Raw genomic sequence first — 20430 nt, forward strand, 5'->3', positions numbered from 1 at the left:
TTCACCTACCATTCGCCGTACACCATACACAGTTCACCATTGACCCACCATTAACTTTACACCATTCTACCATACACCGTACACCAATGACCTACCATTTACCCTTCACCATTGTACACCATTGTTATACCATACACTCTATACTACTGGTCAACCATTCAAATAACACCACAAGTGTACATTCAATGGTAGACCAATGGTTAACACAGAATGGTAGACAGTAGAACAAAGATGTGCAATGTATAGTAGGCCAATAAAGTACAATGAATGGTAGACCAATGGGGAACAGCATATATCTGGGGTTAATGGTAGGTTTCATAATGGATTAAGTATACACAAGAAAAAAAAAATGAAAACAGTTATTTCAAGAACGACAATAAAATGTTTTTACTATAAGAAGTGTTGCATAAAGGGTCGTTAAACAATGTCGCCTGGGTTTAACCGGCCATATAGACGATTAATAGCCCTTAACTCACCTCCGTGCACGAATAAACATTACGCACGGTGCGCCCGCAATACCCCCAAATATGTACCCCAATGACCATTTAAGAGTCAGTCAGTGTCAAGGTCAATCAGTTGGAGTTCAAGTGCCGGACGTGCAGGTCATTCTACGACAGTTCTCCGGACGGAATTTGAAGGACCAATACAGGACGGCAAATAAGTAAGTGCCTGCCATTTGCACTTAATTAATACATTAATGGCGCTGTCCGAGCAGCTCCAGCATTTTGGTGATCAAATGTTAAACACTGCTCACCATTTTGAACCCGTTTAAGGAACACGTTTTCTGCACGGGATACCGGATAGAATTAAAACTTGTGTTAGGAACTTAGGAGTTAGGTAGGATCTAATATAAATACGGTACGTTAGTAGTAGGCCAATAATAATTAGTTTGTGTACATATTAAATAGTTATTGCTGTCACTGGCTAGGTATAGGGCGTAAATTGCTTAAACTAGCTATTTATCTAAACGCAAAACATTCCGCCCTAACGTAGCTGCCGCCATTACGTGTGGCTGCCTTTGTCTTTTGTGAATAGCCTATTGAATTCGGGCGTGACTCACATGATTCGAATTTCGCGCCAGCGGTAAAAAACGCGGCTCGAATGATAATTGTTGCCAATTTATAATTGGAGGCAAAGTAAATCTGTTAAATAAATTTTGCCCTTTCTCATATTGGCATCCTTTTAAATGAAATTTAATATTGGTCGACTAATTTAAATATAACTTCCCCTTACTGTTCTCTAAAAGTAAATATAAAAGGAAAACCTGTAGTTTAAATTCCTTATGCTTATTTAGGTTCTCTGCTATCACAGGCGGTCTCATTTAATGTAGATTTAATTGTTCTCTTTTTGCAATTAAATTTTGTGACCCGATTATTGTTTCCATTTAATGATATTTGCTCTTATTTTTGGAATCAATATTGTTTCCTGATACTTCTAAATCGGAAACATTGGCAGTGGTAAAGATCAATTTATCACACTGCACCAGAAAGATTACAATAAATGAGTTGATGAATGATAGATAGGAAATTTGCAATTAATTATTGTTATTTTGTCATTCTCTACTTTAGGAAATAATTGCAGATAATTGTTAATTGGAGAATCCGCTCTATTGTCACCAATTATTTGATGTTAACTTCATAACTTGCAAATAACTGATAATATAATTGGATGTAATTTTCTGTTTGTATTTGCAATAGTTGAATGAATGCTTACAGCTTCAATTTGCAAATAATTGATTAACTGTTAAATTGCAAATCATTTGAATTTGCGATTGGTTTACTGAATTAAGTGGATAAATTTTAAATGATTATTGCTGAATGTAATTGATGTATTTCTCCACTATTTTCTAGCGAATATTCATCAATTGTCTTTGAATTAATTTTATTTGCGGATTTTAATTTTCTTCGCAATGGATAAGATCCGTATTAATTCTTGTGATAGGGATGACTTGTTACGAGTACCAGGCATTGGCTCTGCCACTGCCGATCGCATTCTTGCGTTACGCGAAGCTACCGAAAACATCACTCCCGAATTATTAGCTTCGGTCCCGCATATTCGTAACTTAAACGAAGTGATAGATGCTTTTGATTTTACACCTGCTGGTGCAGATGCACTCGCGCATATTTCACCGGTGCCTCAGGCACGGAGGAGAACTCCTCCACCGCCTATTGCCCCGTATCCTTATGATCGTTTTCCGGCACCAGGACATCCTAGGGCTGCATCCCTCCCGATAAGACTCTCTGACTCTACTGTGTCATATGGTCAGCAGGGACAATCCCTACCACTTGACATCGGTAGACCTCAAGCTACTAGGCCCATTGCGACACCGCGGGCCACAGTAGCTAAACAATTACAGGGTGCTCAGCAAGGAGCCTCCACACCCCAGAGGAATAAGGTTGAACAGCCCTTAATGGGAGAGGGGGGAAGGCAAACCCAGGGCGTGCCGAGAGATCATCTTGAAACAATCCCCGATTGCGGGGTACAGCCGCATATCAGTGGCGATCCCAACGAACGCCATCGCGCTGGCTCTATGGACGAGCTACAGCATATGTATGGCAAGCCAAGTGGTCCCATGGACGAGCCACTGCATTCATATGGCGAGCCAGTTGGTCAATCTGCCTTCCAGACTGTAAAACAGTCTCGCCTTCCAAGGGAGCACTCCATCCAGGAGGCTTCACATCTTTTGAGAGAGTTACTTTCTCTGTTTCAGATGGAAGTGCCCCCAAGGCAGCCGAAAGAGGATCAATTTAATGGGTCGTTTCCCCGAAGACCAAGGGATGATCTCTATTATGAGCGATGTACTCATATTCGTGATCGATATCTCCCTGACGATCGTGATTGTTATCATACTCGTAAGACTTACGATCGGACCCCAACTCATGCTCTAAGGGATGATGATTTTTATCCCAATCAGGGTGGAAACCAGAGGGGATATTCAGCATCAGTAAAGGTGTCGCCGCCACCTGTTCGCCGGCTCTCACCACTGCCTCATCCCGAACTGAATCAGCCTCCTCAGCTGGCTCCTAGGTCCAATCAATTTAAGCTGGGTTCTGGACCTCCCCGACAGAAGAATGTCTCTTCCGTTACAGTTCCAAAGTTCAACCAGCCAGAGCCAAGGCCTTCACCCAAACTTCAGGGCCATAGTTCAAACCGGCCCGAGATAGTTCCCCCCACCATTTCCTCAGGAAATTCAAGAATGCCTCCCAAGCCCGCTCCCAGGACGTATTTACCTAGAACAATTGTCTTTAATGGTTCAGGGAGCTGGCACGCATTTTTTGCCAAGTTTACATCATTTGCCAATGATAGTAATTGGGATGAACAACATAGGCAAAACCAACTGTGTTGGGCATTAGATGGGAAAGCCAGCGAGTACTACGCCTCACTGATTAGACGTGAACCGGCCATAAGCTACTATGATGTAGTTCTGAAGTTGGAAAAACGATTCGCTCCACAGGGACTCCCGGAAGTCGCCCAGGTGCATTTTAATTATGCAAGGCAAACTTCCGAAGAATCATGTGTAGAGTTGGCCGAGTGACTACAGGCTTTAGCATCTCAGGCATTCCCCAATCTGCCCGATAGTTACGTGCAGAAGCAGCTTGTGCTGCGCTTCTGTCAGGGATCGACTGATCGCGAAGCGGGGCAGCACACACTAAATCATCAACCCCTAAATCTTGATGATGCCTTACGAGTTTCCCGAATGTTCCAACATGCCAGACAGGCCATGCAAGGCAAACCTCGGAATGACATCAGACAATTATCTACCTGTGTAGACTCCCTTGAGAAGAAAGTGCGGAAGATGGAAATACCTGTCCCATCTTCACTTACTTCTCACTGTTCCGATCTTAGCCTCGAAACTCGAGTCTCCCAACTAGAACAGAAATTTGATTCGTTTCAGAACTCTGTCAAAGGACAGCTAGACTCGGTCGAAGCGAAGGTGGGAACACTTCACTCTATGGTGCAAGGGCTCATCACGACCCTTCAAATGAGAAGAGACCTTCCTAAACCCAGATCGTCCCCAGGAAGGGCGTCCCCGGCCAGAGGAAAACTGAGGTCACCTGGCCCAGACAATCCTTGCTTCAAATGTGGCAAATCCGGTCATTTTAAACGGGACTGTCCAGAAGTAGAACAGTTGAAGACTGTTTCATTTGTTGGTGACGAACCGGGAAACGAGTTGGGATCGGAGGAACTAGCCCGACCCCGATCCACATAGCCCAGGGCACTAGTCAGAATTCTTCGCAGGTTCGTACACTAGTCCAGAAAGATGGAGTGCCCCCATTCCCTGCCTTACATAAAGTAACTGACGCAACTGTTGAATATAAGTCGGTAGTGTGCCCCACCTCTACTTCACCTACTCTTGCTTCCTCAGCAAAGGTAGCTGAAGAGTTGAGGAGAAATACTGGTGCAGACTTCCGAGGACATACTCAGTTGCAGTCTACCCTGGTAGAAAGGAAGGGACAGCCTTCATCTAGTATAACCTGCCCATGGGTGCTACCTCCATGGCCCCCACCAGCTGAACCAAAATCGGATCACAGTTCATGAAACAGCAGGAGCCATTGAACTTTTTGTATTTAATGCCACTGGCCGAAACCTAAGTTGGAAATAAGGCATGGTAATTGGGGAAGCCTTAGGAGCTACCGCCATTAAACCAGACTTGGATCCACCAACCTAGGACAGTAAGCAAGTGCGGGGTGTCGGTTTATCTTCGCCGACTCCAATCCCTGCTCACTTTAAGGGTCTTTGGGAACAGTCTATCGAACTCTCAAGGAATTACTGTTAGAATTCTTTGCCAGAGATAAATTTGACCTCGGGAAATTTACCGAAATAGAACATTACATTAACACGGGAAACGTAGCGCCAATCAAACAAAGAATGAGGCGCAACCTTATCACACCTTATCGGCCATCTGCTAACCGACAAGCTGGGCGGTTTGACCAAAATCTCATGCAGGCTATAAGGTGTTCCATTGGAAAGTCAATTGGAAAAGTAAGTCTTTCAAATAGCAAGGCCTATCACATCCACCCCAAACATGTTCATGCTTGACCGAAAGACGAGCTAGCCATCGGATCTGATCTTCCGTCCGCAGCAGAATCAGGCTCAACGGAGGAGTTTGTTTCTCAGCTCAAACAGACTCTTATCCAAGCCCATGAAACTGCAAGGACTAAGCTCCGGGCAACCCAGGAGCGCTTAAAAAGAGAATAAGATGTCAGAGTTTATTGTCGTGAATTCCAAAAGGGGGACCGAGTTTACTTACTCGACACGGCCACTCAAAAAGGGGAAGACAATGAAACTGTCTCCTCCCTGGAAAGGCCTATACCGACCAGGCTTATAAAACTCCCTCCCTACCTCTATTGCAACTCATATAGGAATTCCACGTTCTTTGTTAATCATGACAGGCTAAAGAAATGCCATAAGTAAACAAGAAACGGACAATTGGATATTGATAATTAGTCCGATTGATCATAACAGGGGAAATCATGAGTAATCTACAGGTATTTCCTCCTAATTTTTATCCATCTCAGGGAAACTGAGGAAGTCATTGTTTGTAAATATTGTATATAAAAGCATTGAACTTTGTTTTTGTTTACAATTGGGGATTGTGTGAATTTGTTTTGATTTGGTTTGTTTTTATTCGATTTTATATCTAGAGATTGGCAATTTAGAATTCACAATTTCAAAATATTTGCCAATCTATAGGGCCGGGGGGTGTGTTGCATAAAGGGTCGTTAAACAATGTCGCCTGGGTTTAACCGGCCATATAGACGATTAATAGCCCCTAACTCACCTCCGTGCATGAATAAACATTACGCACGGTGCGCCCGCAATACCCCCAAATATGTACCCCAATGACCATTTAAGAGTCAGTCAGTGTCAAGGTCAATCAGTTGGAGTTCAAGTGCCGGACGTGAAGGTCATTCTACGACAGTTCTCCGGACGGAATTTGAAGGACCAATACAGGACGGGAAATAAGTAAGTGCCTGCCATTTGCACTTAATTGATACATTAGAAGTTTAAGTACAGCATAAATGGCACAGAGTATTCACAATAATAGACTTTATAACTAAAGCACATAAGTTATGAATATATATGACTTTGATACTTGTTGACATCTATACACCTAAAAATAAACATGTATCAAGACAGAGATTGATTGAAAAACACAACAAATGAAGACTAACATTTCCAAGAATAAACCTGTTCTCTCTTATCGTTTTTCACTTGGATTGAGTACTTGGCAAAACCACTGTTCTGCATACAAACTTGATACTTCTAATACAATAACCTTGATTTTAAATCTGTTGTGTGTAATGACTTTCAAAGACATTAACAAACATTTTTTACTAGTAAGTTCAAGTAAAAAAAAAGAGTATTGACAATTGCGGCATAAAAGCACCTGTATTATGAATGCATATGACTGCGAGACTCTACAAGAGATCAATGATTGCACTCCACATAGATATTATGTTAATCTTCCTAGAAACAAATTTACATGTAAGACAGACTTTGGATAACAAACTAATGAACACCAAATTTCGAAGATTAAACTCAAAATTTGTGATAGCCTTCACATGGCCAAATGAATAAAGGGTACCACACCTAGAAGAATAAAATATCCCCAAAAGGGGGGAAAATTTTACCCCCAAAAAATAGAACCCCCAAATCGTTCTCTTTTTTCTTTTCACCTAAAAAGATATATCAAACGGCGTGTTTCTACATAGAATTGTTAAAAGGCATTACCCGCGTAAGTATTCAGAATCCCGGAAAACTGTCCTGTAGAAACAGACACGATTCGGTTTATTGATAAATTGCATCGCGCAAAATACGGTTTCTCATAACCATCTCTGAGAGGTGGTTATATTGCCATGTTAATCAGTTTAACTTTTCTGTAAAAACAAGGGGCAAAATAGCGTATCGTGTCTGGCGGAAGTGCTTAAACTCAGAAGTGTGATTTGGCAGTATACATATACTCTGGCCTTCTCGATCTCGCCAGCTGATCGCGCAGCACGTGTACCAGTTACAATGAGGGAGATGTAATATAAATTTTGAAAATTTTCCTAACGACATGCAATTTTGGACATACCGCGATGCAATGTGAGGTTATAGCTTAAATTTTCTGATTTGCAACGCGAAATGCAAGTTCATCAGATTATTCGGTCTGTAGAAACAGGTTTGTTTTAAGGGCGATACAGTTTTTCGAGTCTGGAAAAAATAAACCGTTTTTAATGATTTACTCTAGAAACACGCCAAAATTGTATCATAAATACAATAAAGATACATAAAGAAATAGATAATAAATCACAAATAGAAAGAAAATATAATGAAAAAAGGGGGGAAAATATTCAATTAGGAACACTAAAAAACGGAAGAAAAATAAAAAAATTCTAATAGTTTGTAAAACATATAGAAAATAATATATACAAGATACCCACTCATTTTTTTGTCTTATTTTGTTGTGTTGAATCAGATGAATAACTCAACTACTAGTATGTGTGAGAAATAATATAATTATTGTCTTACACAGTAAATCAGTAGTCAATCGTAATTTTTTTACAACCTAGCTTGGACAAAATTTTGATTCATATAATAGAAAAAATATATAAATTGGGATCTTGCATATTCATGAGGACTTGCAGAGAAGGGTTTTTGACCCAAAAATAGCAACTTTAATTTGTCATAACTTCGTTAATTTTCTTTCAATTTTGATGAAATTTTCAGTGTTTTTTGTTTGTCTGATGTACTCTTTGAATTAAAATCACATAAATTTCAGTCTAGAGTACCTAGCCTTTCAACCAGATGGGTTGGACGACTGATTACTTTTTACATACAACATAGTTATGAGTAGAATGAAGGGGACCATAGAAACACAGCAAAAGAAAAGGGGATATTTGGGTAGGGAGTGAATAAATCAGAGAAGCACCATGCTGAAAATTTCATTAAAATCTGATAAGCAAGTTATTGAATTTGAAAGTTTAGCAAAATTTTATTCAAAAAAATACCCCAGTGTACACATGATTGTCAGGAATATTTGTTGGGCTTATTTCATCAAATGAAATCATAATTATTTCATATTTTCATACACGTGTGTATGATATGCCCCAAGTATCATAGCATTATTTCCAGCAATGCATATCATAACATTAAAGGTCAAGTCCACCATAGAAAAATTTATTTTGAATCAACAGAGAAAAATCAGACAAGCATAATGCTAAAAACTTCCAGCAAAACCGGATGCAAAATAAGAAAGTTATGACATTTTGAAATTTCGCTTACTTTTCACAAAATAGTTATATGCACAATTTACCCACATGCATATGAGAGAATCGATGATATCCCTCACTATTTCTTTTGTTTTTCATTGTTTGAATTCTACAATATTTCAATTTTTACAGATTTGACAATGAGGACCAACTGGACTGAATCAAATAATGTTAAGCAATGGTAACTCCACATGTTTAGTGAGAAATAAAACTTTATTCTATAGGACAATGAGGAGAAAAATATAATGTTTCATATTTCAAAAAATGAAATACAAAAGAATAGTGAGTGATGTCATCAGTTCCCTCATTTGCATACCGACCAGGATGTGCATATTACTATTAAGTGAAATTAGGCAAAACTTAACCCTTTGCGTGCAGGCCCGCAGAACCGGATACCTCTCCCCGCGGCGGAGCCGTTTTTGTACATTGCTGGTATTTGGATCTGTGGCGGTGTTTTCCTAATCTATTGCTAATTGCTCCAAACTGAAGTATTTTCAAGACTTTTAGTAATGTAAAGATGAAAGATCAGACATTTTTCTTTAAGAATTAAAGGCCTCGCTTCTCAAATCAACAGAATAGATAAGAAATTTACGAGGAAAAAGTCGTGTTATTTTGTCAAATCTTCGCTTTTTCCCAAGTCAATAGGCACTGTACAAAGATGCGTAAGGGCAATCAGCACGCGCGGACAAGTCGGGTTCGATCGATACCGCTTTGTTGTCTGCTCTGGTGCTTTTTTTTCATTGCCTATTGTCACTCTACTCATGAATGGTCTCTTTACCCCCTTGTATACAATCATTTGCAAAGTGTATAATTACGACGATAATCGTTTTGGATGAAATCACAGTATACCAAATACCTTCATTTTCCAGAATGAATAAAAGAGGTGAATATTCCCTTGCAAGTACAATGACGATGCTGCGCAACGAAAGTTCGAAACTATGTGATTTTTGGCTTCTGGGCTTCAAGACGGTGGCCTCAATGTTTCACTAAAAATCGCCTTTGGTTTCTTATTTTCATGAATTATAGTTTTTAATAAAAAATAATTTTGTTCCTGAAGATTGCATACCAGTATTCGATTTGTTTTCCTGTTGCAATTTCAAAGAGGGAAGGGGGTAAATGTGACTCAAATAGTGGATCTGAAATCATACCTTCCAACGCTCTCCCTGTCTCGTTATACGTTTGATTTTTCTCTCTTTCATCTTTCATCTCATTTTTCCCTCCAAAATAACCATGCTACCAATTACTGTTCGTCACAATGAGAGAAATTATATTATTTATATCTATTGAAATTGTAGCATCTAAATTAAAAGTGTTTATTTTGTTCTTTCTTTTTATTCATTTTTAACCGTTCTGGATTTTTTCACAACCAAAAACAAAAGTAATAAATAAACCAAGAAAGATTTGTATCCCGTTTTGTCTCTATCTTTTTTAATCGTTTAATTAAATACAGATGCGTTGGAGTCGGTAAGAGGCGTCAGTCCACCTCCCCCTCCATTCGGCAAACGTATACAAAAACGAGAAGTCCATAAATTTGTGATTTTTAGGGGCCGGATCACTCCCTCCCACATTCAGCTCAACCCTCCATTATAAAAAAAAAATGCTCAGTGGCCCCTGTTTTTCATTTAAAAAGCCCAGATATTTTGGTTTTGATGCTAACCAGGGTAAGCGCCCCAAATGTTTGTTTGCAGTAACGGAAACATTTTCCCCTCTATGAATCTTGTCTACCTCGCTACTCGCCGGTTAAAAAAGGAAGAAAAAATTGGCGAAAAAGTAGGATAATCAATAAAAGTTTGGTCGGTATCAACATTTTTTTTCTTTTGGGGGGGAGGGGGCGGGGGAGTGTAGGTCAAACATGAGTTAAAGTTTGTATGATTGAGAGGGTTCAATCGGGTGACACGCCAGACAAACGCGTTTTCTTTGTAAGGGGTGCCTGAACGTAATTTCTCATCCTGTAACACTTTATTTCCTCCATTTCGCTCGAGGAAAATAGTTCATTGCTGGTGTTATAATTTGAAGTGATTATGTTTCCATCAACTTTTCTATGCAAAAGTTTTCATCTGGGAGAGAAAAGGAAATAAGATGAAAAGCTTCTAAAACCTAACTTATTATAAATTCATTTTGTAAAATGACATGAATTAACAAATTGTGATTTTTCTTATAATTCACCCAAGGGAAGCGCTTTTACGGTATGCAATATGAATCACGACGGATGTCATAAGCACCCTTGATGTCCGAAGTGAGATAATTTTTTTTTTTTAGATACGGTATGTTTGTCGAACAAAAAAGTATTCATAAAAGTTTTTTTGTATTGCTAAGTAGAAAAGCATTCAATGGTTCATCCTATCGATAAACTCTAATCTTCATTTTGTTTCGGGCGTTGACCATCTACATCCTGCTCTTTTTGGAATGAATTTGTTTGAGCCCACAATTTCTTTTGTTCAGGTAGTGCCGATATCGTGAAGTACTTGGACGTTTCGCTTTTGAAAAGAGCAGAAGATAAATGGTGTGCTAAACTGCTTTCTGTTTTTTTTTCAGAACAGTAGACAAAAATAATGAGAAGAAGAGGGATGATGGGGAGGGAAAAAGTTCAAAAGTGCACAGAGTTCAGCTCAAAGTACTAAGACATTACAAGCTTTTTGTTTTTCTAAAAATACAATCGATCGATGAAACCAAGGAGATTCATTCTATCTAGACTGATATATTCTTGATTAAACAAATCAGACGAAAATGGTGAATAAACGCGTAGTTTATTATGTGACGATCTTGCAGAAAAGATGTAAAGGCCTGGTCACACCGCCCGAGTGCTGTTGGAGCGGTCGTGGAGCGGAGAGAAAAAATCATCACCGCTCGTTATCGTTCACCATTTTCGATTTCGGTTGTTTTTTTTTTCGATTTTTGTTTTTGATTTTTCCCCCAATTTTGTGAGCGAGACTCGACACTCTCTCCCTACCGCTCAATGACCGCCCCAACAACGCTCGGGCGGTGTAACGAGGCCTTTAGCGTAAATACAATAAGAACAACGATATGGATCAAATCACGTGATCAGAACAAATCACGTGGTCAGGTCTTGTGCGCGCGCGTACGTGCTCGTCACAGAATTTATCTTCCCCGTCAGACTCCAACGAAAAAATCGGGTAAAGTTGAAATGATTTCCTATTTTCGGGATTTTTCCCCACGTAGCTGTATATTTTATTCAATCTGTTATCGAAATAGGTTTATAAAGGAAGTAGTGGCAGAGGTTTTAGCACATAACTATTACGGAAAAAATGAAACACTTCATTGTATTAAACCAAAAATATCTCGGCTTCTGTAGAAGCCCTTCGTAGCTAAGTGAACGACTTTCTGGGCTTCCACAGAAGTCCGTCGCACGCAAATGTCTTACCTTTCTTACTTTACATCCAATTTTAATGTTGGATTTTTTCTCTTTTTAATCAAATAAACTTTTTGTTGGGTTGGACCTGTCCTCGAAATAATTTTTTACTCCATTTTATTGAGGTCTACTGGTTCTGACTCTTACCTTTCAAACAGAGGGTCGTTGGTTTGAGTCCTACCATGGTGTGTTTTCCTTAAGCCCGAAATTTATCCACGCTGTGCTGCACTAGACCAAGAAGAAGTAAATGGGTCCCCGGCAGGATTAATTCCTTGAAGCTGTAATAAGGAATATTGGATAAAAACATTGCAAAGGACAGTATATTAACTAAGGGTTCAAAAAATCAATGCTTGTCGTGTGTGTAAGCTTTCTTTAGAAGTTCATATATTTTTCTAAAGTATCGAGACATTTGCAGTAAACACTACCATTCAATTGACTTGTACCAATTAACAAATATCAACAAAACATTTTGTACAATACGATAAATAAATTTATGTTTAACCATAGATGGGTAGAAAAATAACCAATTATCTAATGGGAGGTTGTCCCAATGATGACAAATACCACAACAAATGAATACCTGGGGACAAAGCGTCCACCCCTCCCCCTCAGGCATCATAGTGATTTTTTTCGGGGGGGGGGGGGATGGGGTGTCAGAAAGGACGTGTGCTCCTCTTAATGAGATGACATTTGTCCTTTCTCAGGATTTTTTACCATTCCTGACAAGGTTTTTTTTTCAGCTATGCCACTGCAGGAATACAATCTGTTTTATCTCATGAAGCTTTGCAATTTTTTTTCTGAAGTAAATTCTTCCACACATACCTTTCATAAACTCCACTTGTTTCTTGTACGCGGCATGTTTTCTGTGTTCAACACCCGTCGTGTCCTTCCCAGATACGGCTGGACCATCTACCCTATCATCCAGTGTATCCGTCGATGACATAAATTCCATTTTTTTTTCTGGTATTGACAATCGCAAAAGCGGATCCAAGTGGGCACATTTAACCTGTGCCCCTACCTTGAGAGCAATAGTCGATGTTTTTAATGAAAATATGGCTTTCTTACACAAGTGTGCCCCCCCCCCTTGAAAGTTATAGCAAATATTTATATTGGAAAAATTGTGTCATACAAGAGTGGGGATCTCTTTTTTTTGTTTGCTTGTTATTTAAAGTTTCCTTGGGAAAATGTGCCCCCCCCCCCTCTTGAGAAAGCATGGATCTGTCCATGGACAATCATATGCCAGTGGATGAATTCCAGACATTGTTTGGGGCAAGTTTTGATCAGTAAATATATAAAAACACATAAAATGTGATCACACGACAAACTTAACTTTAAAAAAAATTAACTTTAAAAATTGATACGCATAGCCCTATGAAAGGATCTCAGAATACCCTCCCGCACTAATGCATTTTGAGGTCATATGCCCCAAACTTCAAAATATTGCGGATCGCTTGGATTCATCGTGCGCCGTCATGTTGATATGGACAGAAGTCATGCGACCAAAAGATTCGCATGCAGCATGCTGGCAGTTTGTTTGCCGCATGTTTGCATGATTTGGTAGCTAATTTCAGTCCATATCAACATTACGGCTAATCCAAGCGATCCGCGAAGTGATGTCTACGGATTAGATCAACGACATCGAGATCGAAGCCGAAATACAGTCGTTCCCGATATTTTGAAAAGCGGTGGGTATATTAACATCGAAATGTGACTGAGAGACCTGTCAATGTCATGACATTTGCGAACAAGTATTGGTGATGAGGTATGCTGGTAATCGGCTGGTGCAAAACTGCATTAGCACCAGTTTTCTCTGCATAATTATTGCAGCCTCTGTAGAAAAATTGAATAGGAATCGTATGTCACTCTGTCCAGTCACAGTTCCACACACAAAGTGCACATTTTACCATTAAAATTGCATGCACACTGAGTGGTGTGTACAGTGTAGCTTTACTTTTTTTGTAAGGGGTAGGAACACTTACCATGTTTCACCTCAATTTTATCTTATTTACCAACATCAATCAACAACAACAAATTATAGGCCCAAGTCCAAAGCAATATTAGTCGGCAAGTTTTGAATTTCGGTGCAGTAACTGTCTATTTTACAATTCACACTTTGACAGTCTTGACATTAGCATTAACAAATCATTCATTCATATATTTAAAGTATTCATAGATGGTTTTTGTAAAACATTGACAATAAACATCAGGCAATATGAGCGAATTAATGTTCAATGCTCGCCGAGCTCAACTCAGCCAATACAAAGCATAAGCACTCCCATTCGTAATAGCCAGGCGCGTCCCGGCCAGCAGCCAGCGTCGACGCTGGCCGCGGCAAAGCGGTTGGCAGTGCAGTGGTCGTTGTAGTACAAGTACAACGACATCTTCTTTTAAGACAACAAATATCACGCCGAGCAACTATCTATGAAAACAAAATCAAAGAAAATCGTCATAGAACTTACTGTTTAGCCTTCTACAATTGACTTTGAAGTCGCTGTTGGTTTCTGACCCGTGTTCCTTTAGTTTTTTGATGAATTATTGACTTATCAACAGCAAAACGGTGGTCACGGTGGATCTTTTTTTTTCAAATAGTGCAATTGTTTGCCGGCGGTTAAACGTGCGTACTGCGTGTGTGCGTGCGAGAACAACACATATAATAGAGCTAGCAAACAGCCAAGACGGCCCCGCTCGCCAACGCATATGGAAGGGGTGGGGGGGGGGTAAATCATGACCAAATTTGGGGTGTCTTCTTTTTCCTCTCGATTGGTTCTGGGTTGGAAACCATGATGGCATGAAGTCAATTTTTGCCACTGTTTTCCTTATTTGGGGAGGATCTATGAAAAAAATCTTTTGATCCCTTTATTTTTTTTGTGTTCTCTCTTTTCTTTTTTATTTTCGTTGTCTTTATTTTCTTTTCCTTCATTTGTTTTCGCGTCTGTTAATCTTTCTTTTTTTTCTTTGCCCGTTACTTTTCTGCTTTTTTTTCCATTTTATATATTTTTTTTACTAATTCCTCTTCCCTTTTCCCTTTTCTCTCCCTTTTTTCGTTTTTGGTGTCCTTTTTAATTGCTTTTGTTTTGATTGCAATTGAGATTTCATTCAGTAGATTTCTTTTCTGTTACATTGTACTATACCCTGTATGGCGGGAGGGAATTTTGATAGGGGTGGGGAAGCAAGACAATATGGATAAATCATTTCAAGCAAGTAATGACCGGCCTAGAATAGCTCTCCTCTTTATAAACGCTGTCCACAAGTGAGAAAAAATAATTAGGGCCCTAAAAATAGAATTAAAATTTTGAAAATATCATTTGTAAAAAAAAGAGAGGAACTTGTTTCGTGATTGGAAGCAGCTATAGCAGCGTACAAATGGGTTCGGATGGGGCTTTGGACGTTGCAGACCGACCAAATCAGGGACAATTAACCAACAGTGAATTCATTTTGAGCAAAATAATGACCTATGGGGCATTGCAAGAAATTAACTTGCAATCGAACGCTAATCAATTTCAGACTCCAAAATCAATTGAAAGTTATACTTTTCATTGCGAATTTGCAACTGATTTATTGTTTCTTCCATCAAATTGATATATTTCATATAAAAATAATATATCATCACTTGTAAATTTGCATCTGCATTTTGGGATTGATTGCAAATATCTTCTTGGAACACTCCATATATACATCTCCATATGGAACATATGAAGATATACATATCTCCATATATACATCTCCATATGGAACACTCCATATATACATCTCCATATATACATCCCTGATTTCTGGATGCGAACCATCCGACAGCACAATACCCCCTTACCTGGCAGTGCACGCCGACCCGATCGTTCCCGGCCCCGATCGAGGGACCGCTCAGCTAGTCAACCCCCGCCCATGGGAAACTAGCGAGCCCGCCAATTTTTGGTCTCATTTGCATATTGCTGACCCACGGCGTATTTGCATAGGCCCCCGGCTTATTTTCATAACTCCTGACCAATTGCACAACGGATCAGTGCCAACCTATTGTTCTCGCGTTCGTGCGTACGGTCTTGGAGATTAGTATAAATAGAGTACGATATCAGACAATTTTCGTCACTTGATAAAGAGTTGCAGCGGCACTCGAAAGCTCGTGAACTTGTAAGCTAGTGAACACTTTTTGCGAGAGTGATCACGAATTTCCTAGAAAGCCAGTGAACACTTTTTGCGAGAGTGATCACGAATTTCCTTGTTGACCATAGTAGATTGCGAGACAAATGAACACCCTCTAGCGATTATTTCAATCCGCAATAATGAACCTATTTAGTATTATAGTTCTCTTTATAAAAAGCAGCCATAAATAAGCAAAATGATTTTTAAAATAGAATAAAACTTTGAAAATAAAAATATGAGGAACCTAGTTTAAAATAAGACAAACAGTATACCGTGCGATAGGGGAGCTGCATTTTTGCCGTTCAATTTCACTACCAAGAAACAACAGGAAAGAAGGAAACAAAGGGAAAAGAGAGGATTGTGATCAATGTGCAATTTTTTATTCAGTACGATAGGCATCTTGTTCATGCTCCCCAAAATGCACATGTTTGAATTTCAAGATTTTAATGGTAAATGATGATGAAAGGGAACTTTCGGGAGCGGCTGTGAAATAATTTTTTCGTTGATATTAAGGTACAATTAAAACCCTTTTTATCAAATAAGATTTTATTGAATGATTGATTTTATTTTTGCACTCATTGCATCAGATATAAATTTAGAAGGTAATATGTACAATTGTAAAATATAACAAATTAGTAATATTGTATTATAAACACTGGATCAATAATATTTAAACACATATAAACCTTTTACTTAATAAGGGCAAAGACAATTTAAAAGAATGCAATAGACCATGTTTACCATCATGAGCGATTACGCTTGATTTGGGGAAGCTGCTAGCAGAAAAGTCACAACTCAAATATTTTAATAACTCTAAATACTTTTTAATCTTTGATATATTTTCTTTAAATCTTGGGTAATTGGGTAATGCAATTGGGCATACCATTCACCATTAACATAAATGGCATTCATTAGGCACACACCACTAAGCCACTATGGCGGTTCAATTAACCAACAACTATCCATTGATTATACCACTAGGCACATACTACTAAGACACCATATTGGGCATATGGTATACCATTGATACCAATCATACCATTAGGCATATGCCACTGAGACTATTGGATACCACTGAGACACCATTAGGTATATGGTATACGATTCACCATACCAATCATACCATTATAGAGGCACATACTACTGAGACACCATTGTATACCACTGAGACACAATTTGGTATATGGTATACCATTCACCATACCAATCATACCATTATGGAGGCACATACTACTGAGACACCATTGAATACCACTGAGACACCATTGTATACCACTGAGACACCATTGGGTTTATGGTATACAATTCATCATGCCGATCATACCATTAGAGGCACATACTACTGAGACACCATTGATACCACTGACACACCATTGTATACCACTGAGACACCATTGGGTATATGGTATACCATTCACCATACAAATCATACCATTATATAGGCACATACTACTGAGCACCATTGAATACCACTGACACACCATTATGTATATGGTATACCATTCACCATACAAATCATACCATTGGTCACAGACAACTGAGACACCATTGTATACCACTGAGACATCAATGGGTATATGGTGTACAATTCACCATACAATTCATACCATTGGACACATAAAACTGAGACACCATTGTATACCACAGAGACACCATTGGGTAAATGGTATACCATTCATCATACCAATCATACCATTACAAGCACATACCACTGAGACACCATTAGGTAAATGGTAAACCATTTATCATACCAGTCATACCATTAGACACCTACCACTGAGACACCATTGGGTATATAGTATACCATTTACCATTAAATAAACTACCACTTTAATACAATTAAGAACTTACCATGGAAACACCACTTAAATACCATTCGCGTACCATTTACCATTTAGATCACCATTCAACTACCATTTGGCACCAGTCAAATACCATTGGCGATTTTTATAAGGGTGAGCAAAAACAATTTGAAGAAAGGATACCATAAACTCATTTGGCGGGGGTATCTGAATTTCAAACAGAAAATCACATGCCCCAAAAAGTTTAATATCTGCTCTTTTATTTCATACCTTAATCACAAAAAATGGTCAAAAAGTATAGAATTTATGCTCCCTCGAAACAATGCTTGAATTTCCATAATTTCATTGAATAAACGTGTTTTCACCGGTTTCCCATAGAAGCTATCGCATGGTCAACAGAATTAATGCATGGCTGATCATCAACAAAACAGAGTGTCAAATGAGTTTGAACGCTTGCCTGTAGAACCTCTTCATTTTATACAATTATTGATACAGAACGTTATTTCTTAATCATTTTCTGTAATTGAGGTTTTAAATTAAAGAGCAGATATTGAACTTTTTCAAAATGTGATTTTCTTTTTGAAACCCAGATACAGCCCGCTAAATTACTTTGATATCCTCTCTTGAAATTGTTTTTGCACACTCATGCGTGAATGATAAATGTTCTAAGTAATTCCAGATGAAAGAGGAGATTCTAAGCTTTACAATGGCAGGTCATTGTCTATTGTATTTGTGATTAAGTTATAATAAATCATCGATAAATCTCGGTTTCGTTTTTTGTGGGACGCACTGTATAGTGCATTGTATATTGTACAGCCCCTATGGATAAATTATTTTTTATCTCGCCCACCAGAGGTGAATGCGAGACTCAAGTTTCCAAATGCTGTCCGTCCGTCACAAACATTACGACACATAGCTCCACAATCGTCAGACACTTTTCAACCAAACTTGGATGGTAACATGTAGATGTACTTGGGGACCTGCATGTTCTGCTGCAGTCAAAGTTCACATGGTAAGATCAAAGGTCATTTCCAGGTACGTTAAAATTTTTACATGCAAGACTCTTATGACACATAAATGCAACCGTAAGCACTTTTCACCCAAACTTGGGTCGTTGATGTACTTTGGGGACCTGTATGTTGTGCTACAGTCGGAGGTCACATGGTAAAGTCAATTTCAGGTCAACATTAATGTTTACATGCAAGACTCTTCGAAACTTGGATGGAAGATGTACTTAGCTGACCTGCATGTTATGCTGCAGTCAGAGGTCACGTGATAAGGTCAAAGGTCATATTTTAAGGTAAATATTAAGGTTTACCTGGAAGAGACTCTTATGACACTTAACTCCACATCCGTTAGTCAATTTCAAATCAAACTTGGGTTGTAGCTGTACTTAGGAGACCTGCATGCTATTGTGTTCAGAGGTCGCATGGTAAAGGTCAATGGTCATTTTGGGGTCAACATTAACATAATAAGAGCATTTTATTCATCATTGTTATCTCAAGCAAGCACATACAAAATGATTTACAAAGTTGGCCTACCATATAAAATGATTATAATACAAAACATTATTACGATAGAAATTCTGAATTGTAGTAACAATGTTTATACAAAAGGTGGTCTATAACAAATTCCAAATATATATTACAATTGAATGTCAAAAAGTATTAATGGAATATGCTCTTTACAAAAAAGAAAAAATAGAGAGGGGAAAACAAAGGAATGACCATGAAAGAGAGTCGGAAGAAAATTAATAGTCCAGAGAGAGTGGTAGTCAGGAGAGATAAATGAGGTTGAGTCTGAAGAGAGAGTATGGGGTAGCAGGGGGAATCAGATAAATAGAAACAAAAAAGAGTAGTCAGAGGTATACAAGGTATAGGATATAGGAAGGTAAGAAAGCGAGGGAGCAGACAATTTCGAAAAGAGAACATAATTCTCACAACTAGTAATACAATACAATTCACATAGCCACTGGATACGTTAACTAATGCTTAAGTGGATTATTAAAAAAAATAGAGGTCCCATTGATGAATGAGGGAGTACATTAAAATAATTGAGAAATGTTTAGATGAATATATTTTAAACTGCCCTGGGGGTCTGTAGTAAATAAAATAGTTGGAAACATTGACTTTTATATTCAGCATGTTCAGTTCATTGAATGCGAACAAATAACAAAAATATAAACTTTTATGACAAATGTTATTCAATCCCAGTTATTTTACAATAAACTTTTTTTCATACAATTCTGTTGCATGCCCTTGCAAATCGCGTTATTTCTGGTAATTTTGTTGCATGCCCTTGCAAATCGCGTTATTTCTGGTAATTTTCACAAGTGGGAGAGACACAACATCGCTTAATTATGCCTTGAATTTGATCAGATATATTTCGCAAATATCCTTAAACCGCAATTTACAGGAATTACAGGATATAGCTACATGTATATAAGCTGCATTTTACTGTTTAGCTGATATCGTCTAATATCCAAGAGGTACAAGACGGTGGAAGCTACTTTTCAGCTAAAAACAGGCTTTAAAAATTGGTAAATTTTAGTATAATCACCTTAAAACTCTATAAATAATGATTTGAAAGTACTTTTCTGGAAAAAGAATTTACCTGCCCTCCAAAACATAAATATACAACAAAACCAGAGAAAAAGACACAAAATATAAAAGTTGTGGCAAGCAAAATGTGATTTGGGGGGATTTTGGTGCCCATTTTGTATTTTGGCCTGGCAGACTTTTTTCTCGACCTTAGACAAAAAATATTTGTAATTTCACGTTGAGATAAGGTAAAAGGAGCACCAAAAAACTGTTGCCACAATAAAACAAAAAGTCACACATTTGTAAACCACTCCTAATCCCATTCA

This window comes from Lytechinus variegatus, chromosome 4 (genome assembly GCF_018143015.1).
Source record: "Lytechinus variegatus isolate NC3 chromosome 4, Lvar_3.0, whole genome shotgun sequence".
Classification (NCBI taxonomy): Eukaryota; Metazoa; Echinodermata; class Echinoidea; order Temnopleuroida; family Toxopneustidae; genus Lytechinus; species Lytechinus variegatus.